Source organism: Pyrus communis, chromosome 6 (genome assembly GCF_963583255.1).
Source record: "Pyrus communis chromosome 6, drPyrComm1.1, whole genome shotgun sequence".
NCBI lineage: Eukaryota > Viridiplantae > Streptophyta > Magnoliopsida > Rosales > Rosaceae > Pyrus > Pyrus communis.
Window position 1 is genome coordinate 24616733 of NC_084808.1, and position 13057 is coordinate 24629789.

Here is a 13057-nt window from a genome sequence, read left to right on the forward strand (position 1 = left end):
TTATTGCATTATTGTTTTTAGCTTTATATTAATTTTTTAAATAATTTGGTTAATTGGTGCTTTGTCCATTTTAATTTGAATATTAATAAATTCCAGTTGAAAAAGCAAAATGAAATTGCAATTTAGTTATATAAGCGATACTAGAGGAGATATTCAAACGCATAATTTTTAGACTTCAAGCGCTAAAAAGAATGTGTATAATTAACTGCGAGTGTTGAGAAAAATGCCAAAGATCGTAGCTACTCGTCTTATTGTAAGTAATTAAGAAAATATTTAATTTAAAATGCAGATGGCTAAAATGCGATAGATTTGAAAATGAAGTGGCAATGTAGTACTAGCCAGTGGCATACAAAATGTGTTAGGCGTACATATATATATAACGAAAGGCGGAGGTCAATTCGGCCGTGTGGGTAAAAGATGAGGTGGTCCAAAGGGCCGTGTGGGTAAATTGTGGGAATGAGAAAGGCTTATGACCCATGAGGGACAGCAGTTGTCGGCGGCACCGTCCTTTTTTTTGTTTATTCGGAAGAGTCCGAAAGAATTACGCCGATTTTTATTTTTATCTATGATAATGAAAATTAATAAAAATGGTCTTTGAATATGTTTTTTGTAAATTATTTTAGTTATTCATGAAAAATATATCAATAAGAGTTGTTTTAACAAAAATACCTTTAAAAGATGGTCACTGTGCCATTCTTTAAGTGATAATTTAGCGAGGATATTGATAGATTTTTTATGAAATTAACAAAATGATTTACTAAGAGACAATTGTTACATCTCACATCGCCCAGGGGTGAGGATCCTGTAAGCCTTATGTGTATATTCTCATCTCTACCTAGCACGAGGCCTTTTGGAAGCTCACTAGTTTAAGGTTCCATCGAAACTCTGAAGTTAAGCGAGTAGCACTCGAAAGCAATCCCATGATGGGTGATCCATTGGGATGTTTTCGTGTGAGTTCCCAGAAACAAAACCGTGAGGGCGTGGTCAGGGCCTAAAGCAGACAATATCGTGCTACGGTGGAGTCGAGCTCGGGATGTGGTGGATGCCCGGGCCGGGATGTGACAATTTGGTATCAGAGCCAATCCCTGGCCAGATGTGTGCCGACGAGGACGTCGGGCCCCTAAGGGGGGTGGATTGTTACATCGCACATCGCCCAGGGGTGAGGATCTTGTAAGCATTATATGTATATTCTCATCTATACCTAGCATGAGGCCTTTTAGGAGCTTACTAGCTTCGGGTTCCATCGGAACTCCGAAGTTAAGCGAGTAGCGCGTGAGAGCAATCCCATGATGGATGATCCATTAGGAAGTGCTCGTATGAATTCCTAGAAACAAAATCGTGATGGCGTGGTCGGGGTCTAAAATGGAAAATATCGTGCTACAGTGGAGTTGAGCCCAGGATGTGGTGGGGGCCTGGGCGGGGATGTGACAACAAATTCAGAAACCAATTGAAAGTTATGCAGATTTCATTGACCATTTCGAATAAAAAGCCTTCACAATTTAATGAAGAATATTTGGCTACTCAAAGAAGAGTAGCAGCTCCTACTCAAAAATCTTAGTGTTTTAGTTACAGAGTTTTGTGCTTATGATCAGAACCGTTCATACTATGAATCACACTGTAAAGATCATCTATGCAAAAAACTAAATTAAAACTAAAGACATTAAGTCAATCTATTGTAGCAGATACATAGACGGTTTGTAATGTTTTTACCAATACCGTTCATTTGTTTTTAAACATTTTGATTACTAAACGACCTTATTTTTAAAAGAAAAACTAATAAAAATAGCTTGAAAGCTTTGAGTTTTAACAATAAGGACAACATAAAAGGTAAAGTGAATAGTATCAGGATTGACTTTTAGTGTAAAAATATGGTTTTTTGTTAAAGTGAACAGTACCAAGAGTTTTTCGTTAAAGTTCCATATTTTTAATTGATTTTTGTAGAGGTGATCTTTATAGGATGATTTATAATTTGAACGATTCTACTTATAAATACGATGTTCTATAAATTGACAACGAACAATTTTAAGAAATTTTAAGTAGAAGTTCCTACTCATCTTTAAGTAGCCAACTATTATTCTAATTTAACCCCCAAAAATATTCCTGGATGAGCAAGGATGTCTAGAAAACTTGGGAAGGTTGCATACAACACACAACTAGCGGACATGCTGGGTGAGTGTGCGTAATACGTATGTATCTATTTTTTTAGTGTTTGTTTTTAACCTTTTTGGGAAATTTTTGGGAAATTTGTTTCATATTTTGTTTTATATGTACATTGTATGATTTATTAATTTGACATTTAAAATAAACAAAAATTACAGAATTTGGCATTACAACTAGCATCCAGTTCAACTGACATCATTTTTCTCAGACGCTGCATTGCAGTGTCCATTTCCTAGTTTTTTTTTTTTTTTTTCATCACTCACACGCCTTCTATGCTTCATTCTTCGAGCAACTATTTATTTTTATGTTTAGATTCAGACACTACAATGCAGTGTTCGTTTCCCTGTCCTATTTTTCTTGTATTGCATTTTGAGTCAGAAACTACAATGCAGTGTCTGTTTCCTAGTTTTGTTTGTTTGTTTTTTTTTTTTACTACATTTTGATTAAGACATTGCAATGCAATGTCCGTTTCGTGGGTCTGTTTTTCCATTTTTACATTTTGATTCAGAAACTACAATGCAGTGTCTGTTTCCTGGTTCTGTTTTTCTATTTTTACATTTTGATTCAGACACTACAATGCAGTGTTTGTTTCCTACTTCTATTTGTTTTTTCTTTTTCTTTTTAACGTTTTGATTTAGACACTGCAATGCAGTGTCCATTTCATGGTTATGTTTTTACATTTATATTCAGACGTTTCATTGCAGTGTTCGTTTCCTGGTTCTCTTCTTCTTCCTATAATCTTTTCCACATCTCATGGAGTCTCTCTCGAGTCTCGACCCATAAAATTACTTATTAAAAACAAACTATAAATTTCATATCACATAACAAAAGGAGATAGAACCCATCAAATTAATCAAAACGTAAAAAGATTTCAAACCCAAAGGAAGAAAATATCAAAACCCATAAAATTCATCCCCCGCAGATCCTCGTCACGGCTTTACCCGTTTTGGGCTCAACAAGAAAGCCTTGCCGGTGAAAGGGGCGAGGCGTATGTATTGAAATTAGAGCTTTTTGGGTTTGATTTCGGGTCTTCTTTCTCTTGCAGGTGGTAGCGGTGGTGTGGCATCGTCAAAGAGTCCTACCAAAAACAAGTTGCTGGATTGGGAGTGGGAGAAGGTTGAGAGAGATCGATGTGGTGTCCTAGTGGGGGAAGATGGAGCGCCCATGGACGGCTTGACTGCAGATTTCATAGATTTGCTTAACGGTTGGTTGTGGGGTGGAGGAGAAAGGTTGGGCAGCATGTAGTCACAATTTTTTTTTGAAAAAATGAGAAAGATGGAGAGAATGGTAAAATTTTGACTATTGATAATGCCTTAAGAGCAAGTCCACTCTTAAAAAAATGCGCCAGCACCCAGCCTATTTAATCCACTCAGTGAACAGTGATAGGCCAAATGCATCTCCACCCCTAACAAAAAATAGCCTAATCAATTTTATTAAGATATTATTATTTTTTATTATAAAATAATAATAAAAATATTATGCTCGGACTTGTTCCCCACCCTTTCATCTAAAGCCTTTTTTTCCTGGCCCTTTTATCCTCATAACCACCGTCATATAGCTCGGCAAGTCCAGGTCCAGCGGCAAGCGAACTTGTCAACAAAAGCAGTCTCAATCCTGGTCCACTACATTGGTTAGAAGCGTAGATGGTCGGATTCCAAGATGAAATTCCAAAAATGAAAGTCGTTAGGGTGGCATGAATGGGTGTGTGGATGATCTGAGTTGTTTGCGTGTCGTTCCTGGAGGTACACGTCTAGTTTCTTATTTTAGGATGAGATTTGAATACAGCAGGGTGATGGATGAAGGGTGTTATTGGGGTTTCTTATTTTGGTGGTGAACGCGCCCACAGCCAACATTGTCCCGGCCGCCGAGCACGGGATTGCTCACGTTAGATGCCCTGGCTGTTGGGTCTGTCGATTCTAGGTCGGTTTCTTGCCTGGCTTGGGCTGGGTGCCAACCTATTAAGCTGGGGTGGAGTGATTTGGTTAGGGGCCGACCTATTTTGGGTGCTTGGTGCCGGGCAATTCACTCCCGGTGGACTTGCTCTAAAGCCCATGTAGCATTTATTCTTGACCTGTACCTAATTAATAAAAATATATCACTAATTAAGTTTAGAACAAAAATATATCACTGATATATTTCTAAATAGTAAAGTTTTTATGATCTTTAGCTAAATTACCTTAAAAAGAAAAGTATGCGGTTTAATATTGACTGCCAAAATTTAGGATGAAGGCCTTTAATTTTTTATAAATGTTGAATCATTATCCATTTGAAATTAGGTTTGAAAAATCGTTAAATGTGTAATGTTGACGTTGATGCGCAACAACTCTTCATATGATAGAAGGCGAAAGTATGGCGGATATACTTCATCAAGTTTCAAGATCAATTAGAATTAGGGATGACAATGGTTCGATTTGAGGATGGAAATGCTATATTTATCCTTATAACCACAAAAATTAATCATATCCATAACCGCAAATTAACCATCGAGGATTATCCATAACCATATCCACCGGGTAACGGATTTTCAATCGGTTATCGATTATATCCATCTTCGTCAAAAAATTAAAAAAAAAAATTATATTCATCCGATTGATGCACTATAAATTTAGTAGATACTAATTCCATCATTAAATAGCAACATCCAATTACAAAAAATATAACAATATATTTGAAGTTGTTCACGGTAAGCCAATATGATAAATTGGTCCAATAAAAAAGAAAAAGAGGACAAAAGCAAATACGAAAGGAAGACAAAACAAATTGATTCAATGAATTAATTTCTTGATAGTGATACCTCATGAAGAGAGATGAATCTGATAAACTTGGAACATTTGATAATTGATATATAAAATGATTCAATGAATTAATGAATTAATTTGGTTGAGTATAACGATAAGAGTGTTGAATTGATGAGGTTGTTGGTATGCCCCATGCATAATGTTTGGTGCATAATAAAGATAATATAGGGTTTGATGCATGCATAATGAATTAGTATAGTGAAGGTTCGGTAAATTGAATAAAATTATATTATATATCAAATACACACACACACACACAATATATTCGGGTCAGATTCGGGGACGGATATGAATTGGGGACCCCTATAATCATATCCAAAACCATAACCGAATAAAGTTTACGGTTTTTCCCCATATCCATACCATACCCGAATTTTCATATCCAAATCCAATTCATTCGGACAGTTATTCACGGTTCTCGGATTTAACGGTTAGAATTGTCATCCCTAATTAGAATTTAGAAGTGGACAATATGATAATGCTAGTTACATCAATGTCACATATCAATAAATTGTATGATTGGACATTAACAAAAAATAAGTATATTAATTAACGTTAAATAATAATTCAATTATCAATTGAAATGAATCCGAAATTTTTATAACAAATTTACAAATAATGTGATGTATCATCAATTAAAAATAAACACGTTAATCAATACTTAAGTAATAATTCAATCATCAACAATAACATTATATGATTTAAAGAGAATTATTATTAGCACTTCAAATTCATCATTTTACATTCCAAACCTTTTATATTTAAAAAGAAAAATACAATTTTAAAGAATGTAAAATGAAAAATTTTAAGTGTTAATAATACTTTTCTTTATAAAATATAATTTAAAACTCTTTAAACACGTCTTATTTTTAACAAAATATCCAAGACGAAAATATCGTATCCATAATTCACCTTGGATCCTGAAGTTTGAATCATAGCGATTCATTTTCAAGCATGTCAAATCAATCATGAGGCTTGAATTGGATATCATCATTGTCAATGTTATTGACAACGTATCATCATTGTCAATCTTGTTGACGAGGTATCAATAATGTATGAATATATCTTTCAAATCCATGCACTGTTAACTGTATTATAGAAATTAAAAAAAAAATTTAATGAAAAACTCTCGGTACTGTTTACTTTAACGAAAAATCATATTTTTACACTAAAAAGTTAATCATGGTACTATTCATTTTATCCTTTATTTTGTCCTTATCGTTAAAACTCAAAGTTTTCAAGTCATTTTCATTAGTTTTCCTAAATTAAAATTCATGAACATTTTTGGAAAAAATATCCTAGCCAGATCATTTTTTGAGAGATCCTGTGATCGTGGTCATTCATTGTACATCGTGCAGTCAGTTTTCGTTAAGTACTATTTATATTTAATTTTAAATTTCAAATGATTTCTGGGCGCACGATGTACGATAAACGGCCACGATCACGAAATCCCTAGGAAAAGGATCCGGCAATGATCCTTTTCCCATTTTTGCAGATAGTGTTCTAAAAGTTTCCGTCTAGAGCTGTTTAGGCACTAATTGGCTGATTACCACCACAATTAATCTTTAAGCGTTTAAAAAATAAGAAAATTCATCTAGACTTGTCGAGGCACCTGTCTAGATTGCGATTCTCAGGTAGTATGCTAAAGAAACTAAATTTGTAGACAAAATTTTGCAAACTAAAGAATATGAAAGTTGATAATTAGTTTATTATTTGAAACGTTGATAAACATGTTTATTCCTATTTGTAACATATAATTTAATTTACAAATTTAATTTTTCTAGAAAATTGATACCTTCCAGGCCGATCTGCTTTTCAGTTTCCATACATGCACAAAAAGTACGGTTCTTGGGTTCCATCGATTAGGGTTTATACTTATAGGAGCTTTAAAGGAGGAGGATGGGATTTTCTCAACTACCTAGCTGCTGGTGCTAGTACATAGGTGGACCACTGACAAGACAAACCAAGACCATCACTGCTTGCCATACATTTGGTAGCAACGATATGAAGCAAGAGTCCTACAGGTTTAGGAAGGAAGCTCTGCATTTCCTTTCCCACCATATCATAAAACCAATGCCCAGTTTTCGGCCATGATATCAGACCAACCACTCTCTGCCCGTCATAAATTTCCAACACACATATGGTGAAGAAAATTTATTTTCGGAAATTTTATAGTACTCCAGAGTATTTCTTTGAGAATTTTTAACCGTATTTTGATTATTTATCATATACCGAAAAATCCCTATTATCTTCCCTTTTCCCCTCTTTTTCACTTACAATATACGTACACTCTTGTAAGATCTATTCTACTACTTGTGTCTCAATGATCGAACCTGTCTAATTTGTAGTTGCAGACGTCTTTCCTCAAAACTCATAACATAAATAGGTTTTTTGGTTGCGTAAACGCAAAATGCTGCAAGATGGCGATGGGTGAAGATCACGTTGTTGCTAGGGTGCTGCAACAGTGCTTTGAAGTGTGAAGAGAAGTAGTTGCAGGGTGAAAACTACTTTTATGGCTTTTGATTTTTGAGTTGTTGGGTCAGTCTCAGCAGATTCTCAGGACGCGGAGCGAATTAAATGCAACTAGCTAACTGCATGTAGCAGACTCCCCCCATAACTCTCTGGTGTTCAATTGTGATGACTAAGCAGTTGACGCCGCAAACCCTAGCTCAAGAATATATTAGAATGCAAAGAGTAAATTGCATACGATAGACGTTCCCGATTCTTGTAAAGCAGAGAACTTTGTTGGCTTTAAGTCGCAAATCAATTGCTAAAGATGAAGAGGTTCAATATATTTTAAGCTTTTATACTAAGTTTTTATCCCTCTATGTCATATATTCTCACTATTTCCCTTTATGAAAAAAACTCTTGAGCCCGAATGTGTAGACAACGTCTTAAATTAAGTAAAACGTTTATCTATAGCTTCTAATCATTTTTATTACAACATTTTTCTTAAATAGAATTTCTTAGCTCATGAGACTTAACATGTAAATAACTTGCTACAATACAAAATATAAATTGTGAACTTATTTAGTGACAATAGATGGATTGGCAAAATATCTTTAAGCTCTTTTGCTAAAATTCTATCCCTTAATGTGGATACTCGCGAAACATAATATTTGTTTTTCTTTTAAATACAACGATATTCTACTCTTTAAAAAGAAAGAGAGATTTATGTAGCTGATATTTTACTTGCTCAAAGTCAAAAGACAATCCTAAAATGGTATGTTTTTCCCAACTCCAAGTATGTTAATTGGATTGTTGATCAAATGGTTAAAAGGGCGGTCAACAAAGTTACGATTGTATGTATACTTAACACCAAATATAATTCAATTAGGATTAGCTTCTATTTGCAAAAGCAAATTAATGAAAACATGGTGTGTCCTTATCCAAGAGGCATTGCAATTTCCAAATGAGTAGATGAGGATATAAAGTTATAAACAATGTTTAAAAGCTTAAAATTATTTCAATATTAGTAGATGAGGATATAAAGTTATAAGCAATGTTTAAAATCTTAAAATTATTTCAATATTGAGTTGTTAGAAAGGTGTTAAGGAGACTAAAAAATGGGATTTTCCATGAACTTTATCATCTCACAGTTTAACGTTAATTTATTTTTGTTTTCATGATGACATGTTTTTTAGATTAAAACAGCTACGTGTTTCAAAATGAGGATATCATTAACGTTAAGCATAGTGCTTAATGTGCAATCAAGTTCGAATTGGAAGGGAACATTTGACCAATAACATCACCATAGATGAAAATGACCTACTTTGATCAAATGCATGCTTTTATTCAAGTATTTTGGCTATAACAATTAACATGGTGTTTACCAAATGAATGGTTTACTGTTTATAGTTCCAAACTTTCAACAATGAGATAAGTTTTTTGACAAGACGAGATTTAAACTGTGAACATTTACGATAGGGTATTCAAAATTGTGTGCCATGAGGCGTATTGCAATAGCTTTTTTTTTTTTTTTTTTTTTTTGGTAAAAAGAAAGTTTAGGAGGAGATTTGTTACTCTCACCATCAACGGCATTGCCAGAAGAACTTATGCGTGGCATCTAGTTGTCATCTGCCACCAATATGGATTTACATAGAAATTTACAGATCATGCACAAACAAGAACTAACGGCATGACTTGAACCTTGGTGAGGTGACACAGAAAGCATGACCTTACCAACTTAGCCAACCCTCTTCGGCCTGCAATAGCTAATTTGAGAATATTACAAGCTTAGGGTTTACTTGGAAGTTAAGCCCAAATTCCCCTATTTTACATTAAAAATGAACTTAATTAAGTAATTACAAGTAATACACGTTATTGCCCCAACTAAGTACTGGTTTGGTACTGAGGTGCTTTTATAAAAAATGGAGTTTTAATGAAAATGGCTTGGACTAAGTTTATTTTAACCAAAAACCATCATATAACTTTTTTTAATATAAACAGCTTGAAATTTAATAAAAAGCACAAAATATAATATAATAAAAACAAAAACTAAAGTCTCATTAGTAGGAAATGAGCCCACATGCAAAACCAAAACTTTTTATTCCAACCACTGCCCCTGACGGAAACTCCATTCCGTCAGTCCAATTCCATCAGAAAATTGAATTTATTATTTTAATTATTAATTGATTAACACTAAATTAGGCATATATATATATAGATATATAAGTATATCCACCACAAAATAGCATATTAAATTTCAAGTACACCAATCTTTCCCATTTCTCAAACACACCGTAGAAAGCAATGGGAGCAACTTCACTCGATTTTTTTTTCTTACTCAAACATTCCTTCATTTAACCCGATCTCCGACACAACCTGAAAACGAAATCGAAACCGAGAGAGAAAAGTGTCTCGTGTACCAGAGGTTTGTCAGGTCTTTTTGAGCACGGCACAAATTGCTTCCCTCTGCATCTCCTCTCTGCTTTTGGTTTGAATGCATGTGATGTGAGAAGTTCTTCCTTCCTTCCTCATCCTACATGCTATCTTTTACTAATTGAATTTAGAACCCAGCCAACATCTTCCTCATTTGCTTGCCATATCCATATACTCTTTTACTTGCAGAACATTAATCATATGTAACTAAAATTGAATTGATTAAATCTCGATTGGTCTCAACTCTTAAGGGAAATTGGGCCAGGTTATGTCTTTTATTTTTTGGGTTGATGGGGCTTGAGTGGAGGTTCAACTACATTAATGACGTGCATAAAAATTTGTAAAAGAAATAGAGGAACTAAAATGAGAAAGAATGATAGCTTATTTACTAATTTATATATTAGTAAGAAATAGAGGAATTGAATTAAGAAGGATTTAGAATGAGAAAGATTCAAAATCATGTTAAATGCTTATTGAAATATTTATAGAATCAAAGTAAGATTAATATAAATTTCATATAAGCTATTCATAAGTTAAACACACACACACACACACACACTCTCTCTCTCTCTCTCTCTCTCTCTCTCTCTCTCTCTCTCTCTCTCTCTATTTTTAAACTGATTATTTAAAAAAATAAATAAATGAACACAGGTACTACAGTATTTCTGAAACTATACTTTGATTATTTATGAAACTGAACATGGCTATTACACTATTTTTGAAACTAAACACTAACTATTTATGAAACTGAACACAAGTATTATCACTATTTTTAAAGGAAAACTAATGAAAATGGCTTGAAAATTTTGAGTTTTAACGATAAAGACAAAATAAATGGTAACATGAATAGTACCATGATTGACTTTTTAGTGTAAAAATGTGATTTTTCGTTAAAGCGAACAGTACCGGAAGTTTTTCGTTAAAGTTCCCTATTTTTAAATTAAGCACTGGTACTATCACTATTTTTTAAATTGATCACTGATTATTTTTGAACTAAACATGAGTATTACACTATTTTTGAAACTAAACACTTACTATTTCTAAAAATTAACCATGAGTATTATCACTATTTCTTAAACTAAATACTGATTCTATCACTATTTTTTAAATTAATCACTGATTATTTCTGAAACTGAACACGAGTACTGAACTATTTCTGAAACTGAATACAGGTACTACACTATATCTCAAACTGAAAACTGGCTATTTCTGAAAACCAAACACGAGTATTATCACTATTTCTTAAATTAATCACTGTATTTCTGAAACTAAATACGGGTACTGCATTATTTATGAAACTGAGCATATGTACTACACTTTATCTAAAACTGAAAACTGACTATTTCCGAAAACTAAACACATATATCATTATTATTTTTTAAATTGAATACTGGTTCTATCACTATTTCTTAAATTAATCACTGACTACTTCTAAAACTGAACACGGGTACTGCACTATTTCTGAAACTGAGCACAGGTACTACATTATATCTAAAACTGAAAACTGACTATTTTTGAAAACTAAACACAGGTATTATCACTATATCTTAAACTAAAACTGATTATTTCTGAAAATTAAAAACCTTGATCATACAATATGCACTCCTGCATTTACAAATTCAAGATCAAATGTGAATTAACCTTGAGTATTGATTTCTTTCGTATTAGGACAACAAAATCAATATCCCTTAGGGAAAAGTGCAAAGAATATGTCTGCCTTTTACACTAGCGCAGAGTTCCAGTGACTTTAGCTTGGCAGCAATTCGTGCTACGCAACCATCCACAACAAATATTGTTGAGATATACCAACGGGGTATTTCCAATCAGCTGCAGGAATCAAGAGGACAATGAGAATGCGTCATAGGCCAAATCAAAGTATAAAACAAAATAAAAATTGAAAGCTAAATTGAATGCTTAAGCTTCATGAAGAAAAATGGTACTTCGGTGACATCGTTCTTGATTGCAAATTTGACTTGCATATTTATCTTCTCTTGCAGCAAACTGTGAAAGAAGTGAAAACAGATTCAAATGTTCAATTCTACGGCAAACCAACCAATTTTTATATTTAAAATATAATTCATTTATTAATTTAAACAAAAAAAGTTCTACAAATCAAAAGCAACCAGAAAACTCCAAACACTTAATCATTTCATCTTCTTAAAAAATCTCTTGAAAAAGATATGAGTAAAATATTGCAAAAGCCCAGAAATACTCAACTCAATCAAAACTAGAAGACCCCAAATATGCAGAAAATAAATAGAGAAAAAAACTTGAAGTATTTAACAAGAATGATTAATGTCAAAACAAAATACATATGTGAGAGTGGGAGAAAGTGGGAGAGAGAGCAGTTCAAACATAATTCCTATAACAATTTGGTTCTTCTAACAATCTATAGAAGCATCATCCAATCTCATTGACATTGCATAGCCCGCAAAAACAAAACAGTAGAAAGCATTGCCTGCCGGCAGTGGCAGGTGCTAAAAAAACTGACGTTTAATGCACGGAATCCACCAATGGTGACGGACCCAACCTAAATTTTTAAGAACCAACAATTATAACAAAAAAGTATATGAAAAAAATTAAGTTAACTACCATAAACAAAGTAAACAAAAAACAGAATAATAATTCTGGAATTTGTCCAATATTTAGCAGCAGATTTTCAAGATTTCAAGCAATATATTTCGCACCCAAATGCTAATAACCAATGAATAATCTAATTATGTCATTAAATATTAATAAATCATGTGAAACTTGAAATAAAAGACCTTACAGGTACCTCTTGGTGTCCATCTGATTCTTTAAGCCATCTCTGATGATGGTCAGAACTCGCTTGAACTTCTAGTTATCAGTGGAAGATTGGTCGGGAGCGTCGCGAACTTCTCGAACTCTTCTTGGTCATGACTTCCTCATGGATCACAAGGGTGGCGTCATCTCCATCGTCGACGATCTGATCGGAATTATAAATTGAGAGAATAGTAGAGAGAAAATGACATGATATATGTCGAAACTTGTAGAAACCGTACAAAAGCTTTTTTTATCACATCTGAAGTGAAACGGATTAAATAAACGGGAGGAGGTGTTGTCAGGGTATAATCAGAAACTCATTGTTTGGCCAGTTTTCTAACCATTAAATAAAGTTAATAGGTGGTTTTTTGATTAAGATTTAAAGTTTAAATTTGTGAAGTCATTTTCTTTAGTTTTCTTTATAAAAAAAAACT

The 13057-nt window shown here is 33.4% G+C and overlaps 1 long non-coding RNA gene across 1 annotated transcript; it reads right to left on the reverse strand.

Annotated features, from left to right (window-relative positions):
• Positions 1-11380: 11380 nt before the first annotated feature.
• Positions 11381-12918, reverse strand: LOC137735876 (uncharacterized). The gene is made up of 3 exons (XR_011068739.1): positions 12616-12918; positions 11780-11840; positions 11381-11666 (listed from the first exon to the last, which is right to left on the reverse strand). It is a non-coding gene; the product is annotated as an uncharacterized lncRNA (long non-coding RNA).
• Positions 12919-13057: the final 139 nt, after the last annotated feature.